General features: G+C 38.0%; 1 long non-coding RNA gene across 1 annotated transcript in view; it reads right to left on the bottom strand.

Annotated features, from left to right (window-relative positions):
• Window positions 1-17,432, bottom strand: part of LOC311431701 — a 107,870-nt gene extending 90,438 nt beyond the window's left edge. The window contains exons 1-2 of the long non-coding RNA XR_014689583.1: window positions 17,370-17,432; window positions 16,899-16,992 (exon numbers count right to left, since the gene is read on the bottom strand). This is a non-coding gene — a long non-coding RNA (uncharacterized lncRNA). The remainder of the gene's footprint in view (window positions 1-16,898; window positions 16,993-17,369) is intronic.
• Window positions 17,433-19,096: the final 1,664 nt, after the last annotated feature.

Below are 19,096 nucleotides of genomic sequence, written 5' to 3' on the forward strand. Positions count from 1 at the left end.
TCATTACCATGCCTCACCAAAATGGCATTACTCTCCAGAGGCACAGTACAGATGGGGTTGTGCTGCCAGGGTCCTGCACAGGCTGCCGGGGTATCCCAAGGGATGGCTGCTCCTGAAAGAGCAGGAGTCCAGAGCTGTTGGCAGCTCTGACAGCATCCCGTGACCTAGGGAGGCTGGTCAGGCACCCCCCCCCCCCCCCCCAGGCCTGTTAGTGCTCCCAGGGCCCCAGTACAAGCCTGAGAAAATCCAGTCCTCTCCAGGAAAAATTACCATTTAAAAACAGTTGACAACAGCCACAGAAAAATAAACCCCAAGAAGTCTGGAGTTTTCAAATAGTTTGTGGACTAAGGGCTTTTATACGCTGCAAATGGCCATTCTAGAGGTTGTTTCATATAACAAAACTGAAGTGAAAATGCTGTGAAAATGCTGAGCCAAAGCAAATACCTTACGTGATAAAGCTAGGACCACAGTTCGATCTACATATCTATAGCCATCCTGACTAGGAGCTTTCAAACCACACGCTAACAATAATCACACACAAAGTAGTTAAGAAGTGTCTTACTATTTGATCCATAATGAAGTCTACTACTGATCTGACTCAAGTATAGAAGACTGAAAACAAATTCTAATTGGTCCCCTCAGAGACGGTTATATCTGGCTGCTAAGTCAGCACAAATCTGTTGACTCCAGACATACTTAAAACAGTACGGATTTTGTTCCAGAAAATATAAGAATCAGTATCAAGACTGTGACACTTCCAGCATGACTGTTTCCCAGTTACCACCAAGAGACTAGCAATGAGCACTCAAAAGATAAACTGAGTGATACTGTGAACTCACTCGGAGATTGTTTCACAATATGCAACCTTTGGAGAAGGATGGAAAGGAATGCTTAATCCATGAACCTTGTTAAGGGAATTAAAATATTTCTGAAGTGTTTTCCAGATGTTTTTAGTAATAAACAGAAAATCCCATATGGTTTATAAAGGGGAAAAAAGTGGTATGATAACGTTAATCTCCTTCATTTGAAAACAAAGAGAGAAAGCATCCAAAAAGCACCTTCATTTAAGTTTAAAAATAGATACAAACACTAGATACAAACACTTTCAGAAGCCAGAGACTGATGACCTCGCTGCACATGAATTCACTTATTAGTAAATAAGAAATGGTCACCAAAGGTAAAATTCAGGAAAGTATAGTCCAGGAAAACCAACAGAACTTACAGATACAGGCCCAGTCCACTGAATACTTTTGGTATTTAACACTTTCAAAGGAGAAGAAGAAATGCTTGAAAAATTTTAAATTCTTTTCTTTAAGGGCTGCCACATGAAACATTTCAACTTCACGCTTTGAAACTTTTGTATCAAGGAAAACTATTTTCTTTTTAAGGTTAAAATGATTAAGTAACCTCAAAAGAGAAAGAAATGTTATATTGGCTTGTTTGGAAGTTTTCTTCAGGCAAAATATTAGTAGCTGACACACTGCCTCTAATGCTGCCCAGCTTGCCATACTCTGCCAAGAGTATATGAGAAAAAAGAGAAGAGCAATCATTAACAGCAGCAGCACACAGGGACTCCCACCACCCCAAGACCTGCATATATTGTTTCTTGTCTTCATCCTTTTGTGAGTCACCCTTTTGCAATAACTGAAGGGAAGTATGAGTTAACCCTACATTTCTCTGTCCCATCTAGGAAGGTGATGGATCTGACGAGAGGACTGCCTTCTTTCTTCACCTACCTAGCACTTTGCTCTGTAAGGATTCCCATTAGAGCCTCTGGGGTCTTTTCAGAAATTAATACAGTGGCAAAGGTGGTAATCAGCCCACAACAGACTATATGCCTACAGTGATATAGTGCAATTGCAATCGGAATCATTAATAGAAATCTTTGGAAAGGCTTGAAAGCTTTCCAAGACCTTCATAAGGCTGCAATTGTATGTAGCTCCTGGCTAGGAATGCCTATGAAGTTACACAACACCTGAGATAGCCTGTTAAAGCATGGTGAGGAACAAAGATGAAGTTCATTAGCCTTCAACATACTAGACACAAGCAATTATCAGCAGACCTCTCTTTAAGAGACCTCATTCAAACCTAAGTTTCCTACTTCTCTGTTCATCTATATCAACATTAACAAAGTTAGCCACTGACATGCATCTTTATCCTCAGTAAATAATTACAAACTTGAAGTTTTGAGGAAAACCTCATAAAATACTGTTATGGAGGAAAATCATAATTAAAAAAAAAAAAAAAAAAAAAAAAAAAAAGCCCAGCCTTCAAAACCAAGCCTTAGGAGAATCCTTGGAAGTGTTTTTATTAGCACAGATGTAGCTATGATGGAAATTATAGGTATTTGAGTGCTTTCAATACTAGAATTACAGAAGAAAACTAATTGTCTTGTACCTAACAATCCAATGGTTTAGAAAAGAGGAAAGATACTTTTAAAACTGGTTTGAAATGGAATATAAGTCATATTTGTTGCAAAGGGAGGAGAAAAGGTTGTATTTCCTAAAGTCAGGTTTATTGATTAGACTTCCAAGTACATTATAAAGCTAAAAGCTGTATTCACCAGCTGCTATACATCTGCTGACTCCGCAGGTCATTTCAGATAGCATTGCTTGTATCTTTACTACAGAAGAACCCATTTTCAAGGTCACAGGAACTATTTCTGTTGAACTTTAATACTGTATCTGCACGTGCTAAATCCTGGATATTACACTATCGACTCACAGAAGAATGACTTTTTTCAGCTTGACTACATTCTGTTCACTGAAATTTATATGCTTTGCTTCAGTGCCCTTATTGGAGCTATTCAGCAAGAAGAAAGTTCAGGATGAATTTTGGAAGCATCCACTTATACAACCAAACACAGCTTCTCCCCTCTGCAATTCAGCTGCTTTTCTGTGCCAGGTAAGGAATTACCAGAGCAGAGCTGTTCTATGACATCTCTCCTAGGCTTGGCTCCCCACTGCCCAGGGCAAGTAACAGAATAATCCTACTTGATTGTTAGCAGCTTTCTGGCCCCATGAAAACCTTTATGGGGTACACGTGCCCAGGTGCTAAAAGCTTTAACCCCTCTTGGCTAATGCACTGGAGAAAAACAATAATAATAAAAGGACTGTCTACAGCCTTCCTCAATTTCTGATCTCTTCTGTATCTAAGTTTCTCAAGAGCCCCTTTTCCAAAACCACCTCAAACGTGAAGAAGTATGGCTACAGCCCAGTGGTTGCAGAGCACAGAAAATGGTAGCATTTCCTGAGAACATGTAGGAAGTTCACAGGACAGGTTTATTTTGGGAACTACCACACTCAGTACAGAATGAAAAATATTACTATACCTGAAAAACTCATGTTGCTGAATCCACCACGTTGTAGTTTCAAAGGAAAGACAAACAGACACTTGGGGAAGCTGTAGCCAATCTGAATATTTCTCCCCATACATTCAGCGCTATCAGAGCAGGCACTCAAAAAGGAAGAACCACCCAACCAGAACCTAAGTAACCCTACTCCCACACGTTATGTCCAATTTAAAGCAAAGCACCTCCATGTGTGACAGCCCTAAGGGCACCTGTAGCCTGCCATTGCCCTGACTGGCCTCAGCTGGGACCTTCAGCTGCACAGGCCTGCCCACCTCCCTGGGATCCATGTAAGCTCAGACTTAGCATCCAGGCCTGACCTATAGGTATGTCTGTCTTCTGGACCATCCAGGGCTGCTGATGGCCCCCTATTACAACAGTCAGCCCTATCTGGCATATAGATAAAAAATAAAGTAAATAACTAAAGAATTGTGTTCTAGCCATTAAAACTCAATATCTCTTTAATCAGATAAAGAAAAGTATCAGTATCAATGTCACAGCTCTCTGTGAGTACTTAGAAACTGATCAAATCAATTCTTTCTCTTTGGTGAACTACACAGAGTGACTTTTTGAGACCTTTTACTTTAATAATTCTGCTTAGACCTTCACAAGCAGGGCTGCTTTGGACTTCAGAAATAGAAACATATGCTCCTGCCTGGAGGAGGCAAGGAAAGATTAAAAATCTTGCTATGAGGAGAACTTTCAACAAAATTACGCACAGGCTTTCCTCTATTATCTGTTCCTCTCCTATGGGCTGGTACAATCTCCCATGGGCAGGTACAATCAACATTCTTCTTTTCAGCTCCACAATATAAATGATAGGGCAGAAATGGAATGTACGTTGTCTTAGAAACATTAAATTTGCTGCAGTTGCATGATCTGCCCACCACCAAACACCCCTCACCTCTTTCCCTGTCCCCTAGGTCAAGGTTGCATTTGCATCTACCCTGTGCAGAAATTTCCCAGAGCACAATATGCTTTGTATCATTGGCTCATATATAATGTACTGCCAAATGACAGCAATTTGGCTATTTTGCCCGAAGTCAAGTTGTTTACAAAGATTGCTCTGCTTCAGAAAATTCTTGACACACCAGTTTACTATCTCATTAATGTTCCTACTCTCTTTAGAGATAATAGTCACATTAAATGCTCGTTAATGTTAAAATTGAGAAGAAAAAAGAAAAAAAAAAAAAACTCATTCTACATCTCTCCATTTCTCAAATAGCCCAGGCCCCAAACAGATTAATTTTTATCTCATACACTTGTCAACTAATCATCTTTGGTTGAGTGGTAAAGAGAACTGAACAATGTTTCTGATAAAACTTCTTAGACAGATGCGCTTTCCATTGGGAGATAAATCACAGAAATGCTTACTTTATGAAAAAGTACCTTTTTTTTTAGAAAGGAGGGGAGGGTAAGATGAAAGAGAAGCAGGACAAGAAATTATAGCAATGGGAAATAATTCATGATGGTGTAACCAGTACCCATTTTCCAAGAGAACTGAGAGTACATTACATCAGAGGAGTCATAGACTTCATCCCTCAACTTTCATATAGAAGATGGTCATTTTATTCATCCTTGGCTGATCACATGTACATATTGAGTTTTTGTTACCAAGCCATGCACAACTTACATCATAACCCTGAACAGAAACTACAGCAGGTTGTTTTGAGTCTAGAAATGAGATCTCCTGCTGACAAAAACTACATATATCATTCATATAACTTGGTTCTGTGTGCACAAGAAACTCCCTGGCCTCTTCTTCAGATGACAGCTTTGCAATCACCTCTAGCATGTAACTCATGAGTTATCACATGCCATTATTTTTTTTGCCTATTGTGCACAAAGACAACTACTCATCCACACTATATGCCAGACGTGCCCTGGAGGCAGTCCACCACACCAGATATCCAGGTAAAGTCAGTGTGGTCCAACAACAGTCACAGCTCTGGTCAGTGCCTCAGACTGATCAGGGGGCATATTAACAGTGGTCTGACTGACAGCCACCTTCAACAAACAGACAGAGCCTTCAGAAATTAGAAGTAAATGACTACTGCATACTCCCACAAGCTGCTCAGCCCAAGAGCACAGGATATCACACACAGGATGGGGCCTTTGAGAAAGATGAAGATAGACCCACAGACTTAATATCTCCTCAAACATGATCCATAGAAAAGACAGAGATGTTAATATCCTGTAACCAGAAACCTCCTTTTCCCTGTACATAAAATATCCCTGGCTGATATGCTGACATTTCTTTCTGTGAAAGAAATAAATGTGTGGTTTATCATTTCAATAACACGTCAACAGTCTGAATTACCTTTCCTTATGCCTTGCAGCAAAAATCCTTCTGCCAGTAATCTGTGACTGAAGAGAAGACAGTCATGACAATCTACATGGTCATGCAACTTCTTTTGTATGCTATAGGATACTTGGTGCTATTTATCTTCAAATCTGAGGTTCCCAAACAATTAAATCAACCTCAAAATGTTAAGGAACTTTCATGGTCTTACAATTGTGAGGAAAATATCTGGAGAAAAATGAAAAAGCATGAGCATCTTTAAGCAAGTGGAATAACAAGCAAATTGCCAATTTATTGTTGCAACAACAACAACAACCACCTTCTTGTTCTCTATTTGTCAATTTCATCACCTCATTTCCAATGTAGTGATCAATCTTTCCTAGTACACACTAAATACTATAGCAAATATTTAGGTACTGGAGATCATGCTTTATGTATATCAGATTGTGAGACTAAAAATCCTTGATTCAGCATAGCACAACAGCATTTTTAACTTTATGCATGGGCAGTGAAAATTAGCCATATCTTCAGGGTATTTTGGAAATGGAGAATGATGGAGAAGTAGTAAAGACGTTTGTAGAGTTCTTAGTTGCTTTGAACAGCACTGGGTTAATAACTTTGATAAACTTTGATTCTATGGGAAAAAACACCTCTCAGTTTTTACATAGGACAGCATCAGGATGTCTTATGAACAAACAGACCTAAAATAGTACGTTATCTTCCCAGATTTTTTTTTTTGTCTATCAAATGGCTGCCTGCATAATCAGTTAGACATACAATGGGTTTTTCTTGAGATCTAAATCCGTGTAAATATAACCATGCTTCCAAACAGCATTCAAACACAAAAAACTTAAACATGCAGTATTGAGCAGTATCATGCCCTAGAGTCTACATTCCAGAGCAAAGCAAGTTAAATCCCCCATCACCTAATTGGACAGCAGGTTCATTGCTATCAAAGGACAAGGCACTGGAGTTGAGCACGGCTGGTATTCACTCATGAAAGCTTGGGGAGGAGGAAATTAGAAGAAAAGAGAGAAGGAAATAATGAAAAAGCATCATATGGGACAAATAATAGAAGCACCTGTTGAAGTAATCAAAGGTTAAAATTGTATCAACAATGGTTGCCTATCACTCAGAAGCCTGCAGTTATTCAGAGCACCCTCACCTGTGTGTTACTTTGCAGCAGCAACAAAAGTTATAAGCAAAGGAAACAGATTCTCCAAATCTTGAGGTGCATTTGTTGAGGTGCTCCCAAAATAAGTCCAGATGATCGTCAGCCAGGTGTAACCCACGGTCAGTGCAGTACATCAGGGAGAAAGACACGGCCCTGTTACCCTGATAACAGATGCATGGATACTTTCATTTGTACTCCACTTCTGGCTCTTGTTATAGAGGAAGGGCTGGTGGACATGTCATTTTATACACAGAGCATCTGCTTTGAGTCTTGTCAAGCATAGTGCATTTTATATTAGGCCACAGATACAAATAAACCAGACAGGGAGATTAGAAAGCAAGTTATCTGTTTGGCACAGATTTTCATTGGTATGAGGCCCTAAGGACCAGCAAAGAATTTCCCACAATAGGTTGCTGACAGCTTTTTTTTCTGCAGCATATTGCCCTGGCTCAATGGCACAAGGTCAGACTGAATGTCTTTTTGTGCCTTTCCCCTTCTCCTAGGGAGCAATTGCTTAGAAAAATATCCCTTTACTTGACAGGTTTGTAACACAAACAAAAAAATCCATCCTACTTGTGGTTATTGGACTGATTGCTTAAGAATCAAACAGGAGAAGACAAATAGTGTCATATTTACTGACCACCAACCGTACCAATGTAAACTTAAATTCATATAAATGATAGCTGACTGAGGATAGCCTGGAACAATAATTTTTTTAATTTTTATTTTTATTTTTTAATCTTGGAGACATGTCACAGTAAAAATAGCAATTGATTCCTATTCCTTGCAAAAAGCAAGTTGGGATAATTAACTGTAAGAACTATACATGCACACCTGTATGCAAAATCACCGGATGATCTGCAGAGCAGCATCTACAGTAAGTGTGATGGTAAAGGAGACAGTTGCTTGGAGATTTTAAACTTGTTGACAAATTACAGCTATCTTTGTACATTCTCAAGATGAGCACTTAAAGGCTGACAGTTTTATATATACAATAAAAGGGAATGCTGTGTAGGAGGTACTGACACACTAAAGCTAAGAAAGATAATTTTACATTAAAATAGTGCCTGTATACATTGCAGTCCCCTTGAGACACATCAGGAAACACAAGAAAATGCATGTTTTTAATTTAAAATCAATCTATCAGATTTATATCTGATATATAGGAGTGTCACAAAGATGCCTCCCCTAATGTTGTAGTCTTCTGTGCTGAAGAAGAGGAGCCAACCCATGCAGAGATACACTCCATACAAGGCCTCTCCTCAGAAAACCTCAGAAAGCCATGCCCTCTATGTGGCTGTCAGTACATCTACTATCAGGACTTAAAAAACTTCCGGTGTTGGTACCCAAGGTCAATATCAGAATTGGGACTTCTATATAAACACATTGTCCTGGATTTCAGCTGCATTTCAGCTTTGCTTCTCTTAACATTTTCTTAAATTAGTAGTAAATATGCTGCAGAAAGTGCTTTGGAGACAAATACCTGACCATTATTATGTTGAGTTAAATTACCTTTGAAAGATAGGGTTTAGGTGATTTTTGACTGATTATTATTATTATTTTAAATTAGATAAATGTAAGTGCCTAGAGGAAATTTTCTGATCTATATTTTTGTTCTTAAGGTCACCATTAATGCTACTATTTCAAAAGGATTTGCCAGCTATTTACAGACAGCGAAGTACAAGCCCGCAACATAGTCTATCTAGCATTTAGCTTGGTCAAATTTAAAGGAAACTAATCCATGTGATTATAATCCAGTTACATTGAACTGAAAACAAACATTGAATGTAAAATACTGAATATAAATCTATATGAGAGATTTTAATAGATGTACTTACATTCACTTTACTCAAATTAGTCAACCAAAGAGTACAATAATGATGGTTATATAAGCACCTCAATTGGTTTTATCGGTTTACTGGCATTAAATATATTTAGAGATTTAAATTGGATTTATATTGATCTCTGGCCTTCACAGAAAACAGAAAATGCAGAAAAATAATGGCAATGTGCAGTAATGGTATATAGCTGTATATTGCCTCTGCTTGGTGTGAGAAGAAAAAACAATGTCTAGGTCAAAACTCAGCCAACTTGGCCAAAATACACGTCCATTACTCTGCTAACATGGTATCAGTTATGCACTCTCAAAGGAATTAGGAGGTCCTAATTACAACAATGAATGATAAACCTTAGCAAAATCCCAACAAGAGTGACAACTCGGTCTGCATTTATAAAAGATGCTGACAATTTCACCCAGGGGAAATGGCAGATGCTCAGCATAGCTCTCAGCTCTTCAAGCATGTTTGGGATTTGTTTACCAAGTATTTTTCTAAGCTTCAGAAAATACATCACATTTAAGAGTTATCTACTTGGTTTACACAAGAATACCCATACAAATTGCCTGTCTCAGACTCTCAACTATCCTGCATTTGGAAATAACATGTAGGCCTCTCCTGCCCAGGTTTGAGTGGGGTTACGGCCAAGAAGGGCATCATGGTGAAATTTTGGTTAATAGATCTTGGATGAGCTGCAGTGAAGATGTGTTTTCCCCAACTAGGCTATACCAAGCACAGATTAGTTGCCTCAAATGATCCAGCACATTTTTTTACAGCACCACCATTCCCAGGCTCAACTGGTACTTTCAGTATGAACACTAGGATCCGAGTATTCACAGCTGAAATTACCAAAGATGAACTGCCAGGAGCTGGAAGATGCAAACTGCTGCTACAGTGCTTGGCCACAATGTGGATAGTTTTGAAACATATTGACCACCTGAAAACAACCATATTCAACTGAAAAATAGGCTCAGCACATTCCCAAGGTCTGAAAGGAGTGCTTGTTAGTGTCTTTGTATTCTCGCTCCCAATAAAGAGTTGATATCAGCATCCCTAAATCAATCTATCCTGCATCAATGATCATCAGTTCCAGTTATGCAGTTCACCCATTCTGCAATATTGGGCTGTCTTATGGAGAGTGTTTATTCTTATTTGTAAGCAACCCATGTCCCTGTCAGAATTTCTAGTTCATTTCACCCTCTCCCCCTCCTCCTACTTTTTTTATTTTAGATCTGCAGATGTTTTCAGAGACAGGGAAAATTTTATCCCATTCTTCCTCTAGATGACCTTCCACAATTCTAGCTTATCAGATGGTGTGCATACTTACATACAAAAAGAAAGAATGCAAATGTGGATCTTGTTTTTAATACTAATTAAATGCACTAGAATAATTCTGTACATTTTATGCTCTATCTTGCATAATTTTAAAACAACTTTAAGCAGCACCTGACTAATTCTACATGCTACTAGCATAATGCACCCAAGTTATCATCTTCAGTTACCAAACACTAACACTCACTGGGATTGCTGATCGCAGGAAAGGACAATGGGAACATTGAATAAAAATTCCCATAAATCAAAATCTATCCTTGTTCATATAATAGAAACTAGTTCAATTAAAAGTGAGGAAATTGAATGGACAAAAAGTCTGTAAGTTAATGGGACCCCCAGCCTAATGAAGGAGAAATCAACATTAAAGGTTAAATTGAAATGTCTTGAGTCAAGATGAGAAAAAAAAAAAAAAAGTTTCGGCTATGAATATATAGCACCAGCTCCTGTCAAACTACAATTAAAGAGTTTAGATTTACTAGTATATTTTGAAACTTCTTTGCCATGTTTTTCATTAGTTATTGATCATTGAGAAAAGATGATGAGCAACGTGGTTCAACAGCAGCTCAGTCCAAGGACAGTGGTGGTCATAATGGAGTGAACCAAGGTGCAGTCCCTTTTTATCAATAATTTCCTTCTGAAGCTGGATCCTCTCTACCCACCCAAAGAAGGACCAGGAATGCTGAGGGGCAAGTTACACAAATAAGACAGGGGAAAAAAGAAAAGCAGGAATCTCCCTCCTGCATCAACTAAGCCAAAAATTCTGATTGCTATTATCTATGACAACTAATATTACTTTGATTTTGTCAGCCCATCACCAGAGGCAAGTCAGTTTCCCTCCCTCACTGTAGTAGCAGCAGGACAGAAAAGCATTACTTCCTATGTGTGCTCAGATCCTGCAGAAAGAGCAGGGAGCAGGAGTAGCCAGGCAGGAGGGCAGGAGGAGGGAGAGAAGGGATGACTGCAGGGTGGCAGCTGTCTGCCACCAGGAAGCAGGAACAATGATGAACTCCAGCTCTGAAACACCCAAAACATAGCTGGTAACATTAAGATGTTGTGGTGAATAGTAAGCAATAAAACAATAAATATGCTTTCACTTGCTCCTTTTTAATCTCCAATTTTTCCATTGTCTAGTTATCGTACACGTCTATACTATCAGGAATAGTACAACTTTATTGTCTTTAATCCAGCTTCACTCTCACTGCAAGAAAGAATAATATTTTGTTCATTCAATTAATTCATAATTATAATACATTATTAAAGTATGAATAATTAATTATCCAGATACAAATATTCCATCTGCAAAACATATTTGACAACAGTAAGGACTTGCTTACACAGAAAGGCGTGATAGGTATATCCAGAATAATTACTTCCAAACAACTCAGACCACAGACCTGCATTCTGCAATAAGGAGAGGAAGTCCATGCATGGAGTTAATAGAAATTCAATCTGAATTCTGTATTCAATCACTCTAGACCTCTGAATCAGCTCTAAAGTGCATACAAGACTATATGGCTAAAAAGCAACACAAGAAAAAAGGCAGAAACAAGTGGAAACATTTTTCCTTGACAAATTACCACAGATGTTTTCTTGTATTTAAGCCATTTAGAACTATACCTAACTCTCATAATAAGCATTTAATCAACTAATACAGCCTCTCAGAACTTTTTCTGGTCACCTTTCCAGAAGGCTGGGCTGCTATTTTCTTATATCCAACAAGCAACTTTGTACACTCCTTTAGACCTAGCATCTCTAGAGCCTGGTTCAAATTCCACATGGTTTATTAAGTCACCTTCAAAGCACCTATATGATGGATCAACTAAAGCTTAGCATAAAATCTGCTGTATGAAATCATCAGGACTCTTCAGTTCAGATTTCCACAACTGAAATTTGCTCTGGAACCATGTCATTTTATCCTCAGTAAAATGCTCCGTCTGAGTACCAAGACTACAAATTTTAACTCTAAAAGTGACAGGTGAAGTCATTTTGATTCATGACAGGAACCACAACAGGGACTCTGCTGCATACACTCATTCCTCATATGGGACACAAAGATAAAAGCAGCAATTGCTATTTACTTATTCTTTGATGTTAAAGCTAGCAAAACAAAAACTGAAAAAGCATAGGGTGAAAGGTGGAATGTTTTCAACTTGTCATTCTTGGAGAATTACTAAAAAATAGAGAAATCTAACTGAAGATTTGTGTGTTTCTTGGTGGTGGTGGTAGTGGGTTTTTTGTTGTTGTTTAGTCTTCTTTTTTTTTCCCCACTAGCAGCTGTTACTCTCTGATGAACCAAGGGTATGTTAGCAACAGTATAAAATAGAAACATGACCACAGATGTGGTGAACACGAAATGATTATTGTCTCAATTTCACCATGTTTTTCTCCTTCCCTCACATATTTTAGCATGAAATTATAGGATATTTATGACTTTACACAAATTCTGTTCTCTGAGGAAAACTTAGCTCAAAAAGTCCTGTTCAGTTTTTCTAAGTTGGATTCAGAAGATAACTAATAGGTACCAGCATTGTATTTAAAATGGATAAAGGAGAAAAGGTAAAGATGTTAACTTCTTCTGCTTCTCTCTATGGAAACAACAGTCACAGAAACACAAAGCTTTTAGCTTCCAACATCTCCGAGCATCTCCAAGGTGATGTGATCTTATACAACTGTCCTGTCAAAGTGAACTTGAATAGTGAAGTGAATACATCAAACCACAAAAAGTATAGCTTACACTCATAGGAGTCAAAAAGTTCCACGTTAAGGTTAGAATTTGTCTTTAGCTCTCCCTGTTGTGCTCAGGGAGGGCAATAAGTGCATCATGCTACATTCTGCCTGTTGAATTCTGTCTGCATTCTGTACTGTTCTTCGGCACCTGGCTGCAACTCTTGCATTGACACGGTCACCTTAATGCCACAGTGGCATTAAGTCAATCCCCAAAGTTATCCTGAGTGCAGTTGTGTAATTCAACAGGCCCAGACCTTGATCCAATATCAGCAAGTTTTTATGGTCAAATTAATGAATAAAACAGGTACTACTACTACACAGGTACTGATAGTGGAAATAATGAAGAGCCTAAAAACAAGGATTACTGTATGTTGTTCCAGTCAACATAGCTGCAGCTTCTTCAAATAACATTAATGGAAGTGGAAATTAAAATGAAATTGGCGACTGTAACCTTAGAAGAAATGTCCTTTAGAAAAGACCTGGGAAAAAGAAATAATTTGCATCTTTTATTGCTTCCTACTTATAGAAGACAAGACTCTAAGTGTTAGGAATGTCATTTCTTGGTTTGTACTGACTAGTTAGGAAAGAGAAATTCTCTATCCAGTTTCATACACTTGAACTAAACAAACATTAAAGAAAGATCATCATCCTCCATTTTTATACCTTGTGTAAAAGGCTATCCTCTTTATTTATCCTGCTTTATTTATAAAGTCACAAGTCCATGTTAGTTACCCTTAGAATATTTGTGGGTAGGCAGGTCCCAAAGTTATGTTTACTAGGATAAATGTAATATATTAACTTTCATGTACAATCTCTAAGAAATACCACAACTTACAGATGAGAAAAAAATATGAAGGAGAAGTTTGGTTACTGTTGCTAACAGCAGGTATAAAAGTCTTTTGCAACTGCTTCTTTCATGTGTTCTGTTCTGTATACATGAGTAAGTCCAACTTTTATTTCCTTGCAGTGCAGAAAGAATCCCTAAGGAAGATGAGTCAAAGTGTATACTTAAAGGAAAATAAAACTTATGTTACCAATCCTACAAGCAACAGAATAGGGTTTATGCAACCCAACTGCAATAACCACTGCAGCACCCCTCTTGGTGGGGAAGCAAATGCACTCTGTTTTGTGACATGTTTGAGTTTAGAGATGTGTAGCTAGCTCCACCACAGAGACACCATCCAAGGCTTGGGGCAGACAGGTGGCAGGGAATACCCTTAACCAGAGCAAAGTTTGACAGAAATCATTGGAGAGCCCTCAGGTAAACCTCAGATGGTGAACTGCATTCACAGTCTGAGACTTAGAGCAGCTCTGCCTGCTCTTTCAAGTCATTGTTATTTTACATGCTCCCCCCACAACCCACACCAAGAAACTTGTCTGTAAGAGTTGATTCATTTAAAAAAAAATTTTCTAGTGATTGCTCACTGCAGGACTGTTGGCAGGCTTGTACTAGGACAGCATTAGCTCTGCCACAGTTCTTAAAGGACTTCCCTTTGGAAGCACGTCTTTCTGCTGACATGGCCAGAGTCTGCTGGGGCAGATTTCTGCTTTGATCTACCTCAGAATAAACCCTATCTGCAGTGGAGTGACAGCAGCACAATTAACACCATGGCATGTTGCGTGCATGCATGATTGCTGTACTGTCACTTTCTCACATATAAGAGTCCCAAATTGTGCAGCAGAACAGACACGGAGACAGAGCGAGTTTCTAATCTTTTTCAAGGAAGACCTAGGCTGGATTTGCCAAGGTCTTCTACCACAGACACTTTACAGACTCTTGTGGAGAAAAAAGGGCTCCAGCTTCCCAAGGATACTTTATAAATTGCTGTGGCTGCTGTATTTTGTAAAAATCAATGAAATGAAACTCCTTTCTTATGTAAGCAGGCTCCTGTCAATTGTCCTCCAATTTATTGTCAAGGAGTTAAATTCAGTTTAGCTACCTGATTTATTTATTTATTTATATTTTTTTGTAGATGACAGTATACCTCTTCATATTAATTTAATGGCATCTGTTGTTAATAAACATTTGTGTCAAGAACCCATGATGCATAAGCAAAATAAATTTGGGCACAGTAGACAGTCTAGATTAGAAAACATTCAAACCAGTGACAACTTCTAACACAAATACAGAGGAAGGTTCCTGACTCTTATTAGAATCAAATAGCCTTTAATTTAACTAAAATCCTTGGCCATAATGAATATTAATGTTCATGCCTAGAAGTGGCAAGTCTGAGACAGTCACCATTTCTCTTCAGGCTGCTTATATTGGATTCATTAGCAATTTATCATCACCGTAAAGGCAGAATTCAATTCCATCTGTGAGCTCTAAAGCACATAAGACTTGGTGTACCTGATGAATTGCAGATGAGCAGAAACTGGAGTTACCATAATAGAAGTTAAAGGCTTCTGGAAGCCACAAAAAAAATTATGCTATTAAGCAATTTTGATAATAGTTATAATTGTCAAAGTTAGGGTTTAAATAAATCCTCAAAGGCAGCAGTCGTATAAACGTGAAAACATGCTACATTTTTTTATCTCAAATATCAAATCAGAAAATTGTTTTAGGGATTTCTGAGCATTTCTGGAATAATTTCTTTAGATATTCTGAGCTTCAGTTTGGTATTATTCAATTCAGATTTCTTCCTAAATGTGAAATATAATCTTAACTGCAAGCATTAGGCCAGGGTGAAATATGTGAACCATGTTAAATAGCACTTACAGTCAAGGAAAACAGCAAGGCAATCACAGAAGACAGACACCACTTATTGTGAGTAGCAGGGGAACTTTAGGGTTTATTATAGGCAGAACTGTAGGTTAAGTATTAGGGATTTCACTATTTTGCCTACACACATGCAAGCTGAAGAACACAAAGGCTATCCCTTCATCTTTCTCCCTAGCATAAGAAAAAAAACATCTTAATGTTGTTTGTGACAAATGGCTTTCCTAGCAGGCTGCCCTGTAAGATGGTAGAAGCTGGTGCGGTAACACACTGCCCTGAATTAAATAGTAATGGTGGCTTTCAATAAGTAAAAGCAGACATCCTGTACAAGGCTTAATATTACATAGGGTTGGATAATAAACACTTTGATGTCTAGAGTAAGCATCAGGAAATCATTTGAGGAAGATAGTTATAGGGAGTTAAACAGGAGGGTCCAGGAATAAGTTAATCAGACATATCACTGTGAAGCCACCTTCTAAACAGAACATCTGTCTACCAGAATCTCACCATTATGTTACAATCTAAAACAAAACCAATGGCAAAGTTTTGCACACAAGCATAAGCAGAGAGACAGACACCACAGGCAAGGTTACAGGGAAATGGAAGCACAAAACATTAACTGAAGTTTGTGGTCCTCAGTTAAATTTTTGTGCAATAAAATGGAAATGTCACGAGTGATTACAGTTTCTTTGTGTGTATACATACATTGATTCATGAACTTTGCAAAGTATTAGTTTGCCCTTTAAACTGCACTAGGAACTAAACTTGCAGTTGTATAAAGGTCACTAAAGCAGAAAGACACTTATCACTCCAGAACTGGACCATATGTAAAACTAAGGAGTGACAAGCCTGATTCAACTGAATTATTTATAAGTAGTATTTAATATGATATTTTCCTCTTTGGAAACTACTCTTACATTGTAAGCCACCTCATAAATACTTTATGCATTGTTTAATGAAAAGCATATTAAAAAAAAAAAAAAAAAAAAAAAAGGAAATACAACCTAGCTTTACTTACAATGGAACAATGAAATAAAAACTTGACAGCAAATGGACCACAAAGTCCATACAGAGTAGTAGAACCAGAAAGCAAACACTATCCCATGCACAACTCCTATCTTTCTTTTTCCTACCACTCCCCACTGAACATTTATTCATACATCAGTCTTTCAAAATATCCTTACAAGGAAGTCAGATAAGAAGCAAGACATGAATAAGAGTTTCATGTTTAATGGTCAGTTTTAAGAGAAAATGACACAGCAAGGCTGTGCATCCTGCTACCAGTGCATTTCAAGTCGAGAGGAAAGATTGGTTCAAATGGAGAAGGACTGGCATGGAAGCTGAAGAGAAAACTGAAATTAAGACCACAGATAATAATACAACTGATAGAACAGGACTGAGCTATAAAGAACACCAGAGGCAAAGACAAAAAATAAAAACAACTTACAAGTGACACTTACCTGCTACCTTCACCCTCTGAACAGCAGAGGAAGAAAATCATTTCAGCAACTGCCATTTTCAGTGCATTGGAAGTGGACAGAAAGGAGTAGGATTCTGCCATTAAGAAAGCAGATGACAGTTAATTTGTGTTAGATTGAATCAGACTCTGAAATCTTGTTTTCATTCACAAAGAAGCATGTTGAGTCAAAGATGTTGTGCAGTCCAGCACTGTCTCATTATTTGAATTATAACTCAGATGTATTACTAATGAGTAGAGACTTATTGAACTTTTGCTGTGAGATTTAAGTAAGGTGATACAAGAAAAGTAATCATTTGAAATATACATAGGAGATACAAAAGCTAATATAACGCTGACAAATGATTAAAAAACAAAAAGGAAAATATAAAAGAAATACAGGCAAGCTTGAACCTACCTAAGTGTTATTTACAATGAGAACACATGAAAATACATGCAGCTATAATGTAGCTACCTCCCACCTGTTCCAAAAACAAAGCAGGAATGAATCTATAGAAGGTGTGACAAAGAAAAACAGTCAGGTAATAAATGATTTTCAGGCTATGTAAATAAAACAATATTTTACTTTCATTTTTCTTCGTTGAAAGAGAAATGTACTTTTTTTTTTTTTTAACAGCGTATTTCCTGTGATTTGTTGTGTTCTAGTGTCCTCCAATGGATACTTTTGAAAGTACTTGCTCTGTAATAGTGTAGAAGAACTACAGCTGTGCCTCACTCAGTGTTTTTTTTTTGTTTTTTTTTTTATGGCATTTATTGCAAGATACTGGGATCAGGGAACATTATCAGATCTCACAGACTCATCTTTTTTTCCCCCTATGTGCAAGAAGCCATTGGCACTCCTACATTATCTCATCTTCAAAAAAAGAAATACAACTTTCCATCAAGTTGTAGCAGTTCCATCTAAGGACTCACTGAGTTCAATATTAACCTTGCGCATTCAGTCATCTGGTGAACTCACAAAAGGAGAAAAAATAGGATAATGGGAGTGCAGGAAGCCCTCAGGAGCCATATGTAGGATGAATGCCCCAAAGCAGGATCTAGCAGTCAGTGGTGTTGTATGAAACAGCTGACAGTGAGTCTCTGGAGCCACAGCTTCCCCTCCTTCTTTTCAGCTGGTACCTTTGAATAAAATGCCACTGAAGAAACACTCAATACTTCACAGCTAAGTGAGAAAACACTGAATTCAGCACTCATTTACATTGCTTTAGTTGACAACATACTGTTATCACCTGAAGATGTAGCAGAAATTGGGATGTTTTGGTTTCTTTTTGCTTTTTAAAAGTCTAGATCTTAATTTGGATCTCTTAATTTATAGTCTGGGTAAATTATATTATAAACAGTTTTTCTGGGTACAGGGTTTTTCTTTAGTCATTCAAAACTTCTTTACAGGGCTTGGTTAATGCACAGCTAACTTTTGTCCCTGGATCGGTTGCCAGATCCCACCAGCCATGTACTTCCTCTGCTCCAGATCACTGGTTCCAATTGCTGTCAGCCTCTTTCTCCCAGCTGCAGGTGTCTCAGTCCTTCCTGCTCCCTTCCCTAATCCTGTCCTTGGATCAGTATCCTCCTCTTGGCTACTATTGCTTCTTCCAAATGCTTCTAAATAATGCCTTCCTCAGGATAATCTTAAAAGCCATGGATCCAGGGCATGAAATAAACCTACATCAGTCACTACTAAAATAGAAACTAAGGATGTCTTTATGCAAGGTGGATTATCCTGCTTCCAAAGACAACTCAGGTACTGGGCACACCTAAAATGCACTGTGAAGATACAAAAGAGCAATTATAGCAGAGTAGTTAGTGCAGTGTTAATTCATGTCCTGGTTTATTTTGTGCCAGTCTCCCTGTCCAACACAGCCTTCAAAACCTAAATTCAGTCAAAGCAAGTCAACCAATATCACCATCTCACTGTCTCTTGTCTCCAGGGATTCATGGTCTTCTCAGCTGAAGACAGGTTCCCTTCAGACAACATCCTTCCACACATCCCCACACAGGTCCTAAGCAGGAAAACAACTGTAAAAATAAAATTAAATAAAAATAAAACTGAAGAACCCAGAACTGTTACACACTGTTGGCAGCATGTGACTGATGTTTCTATTATACATAAAGAGGAAGACTTACTAAGTTCTCCTTACCGTAAATTTAATAACTGCAGATCTTTCACTATTGCTTATTATGTTT

Source organism: Aythya ferina (assembly GCF_964211825.1).
Source record: "Aythya ferina genome assembly, chromosome: 2".
NCBI lineage: Eukaryota > Metazoa > Chordata > Aves > Anseriformes > Anatidae > Aythya > Aythya ferina.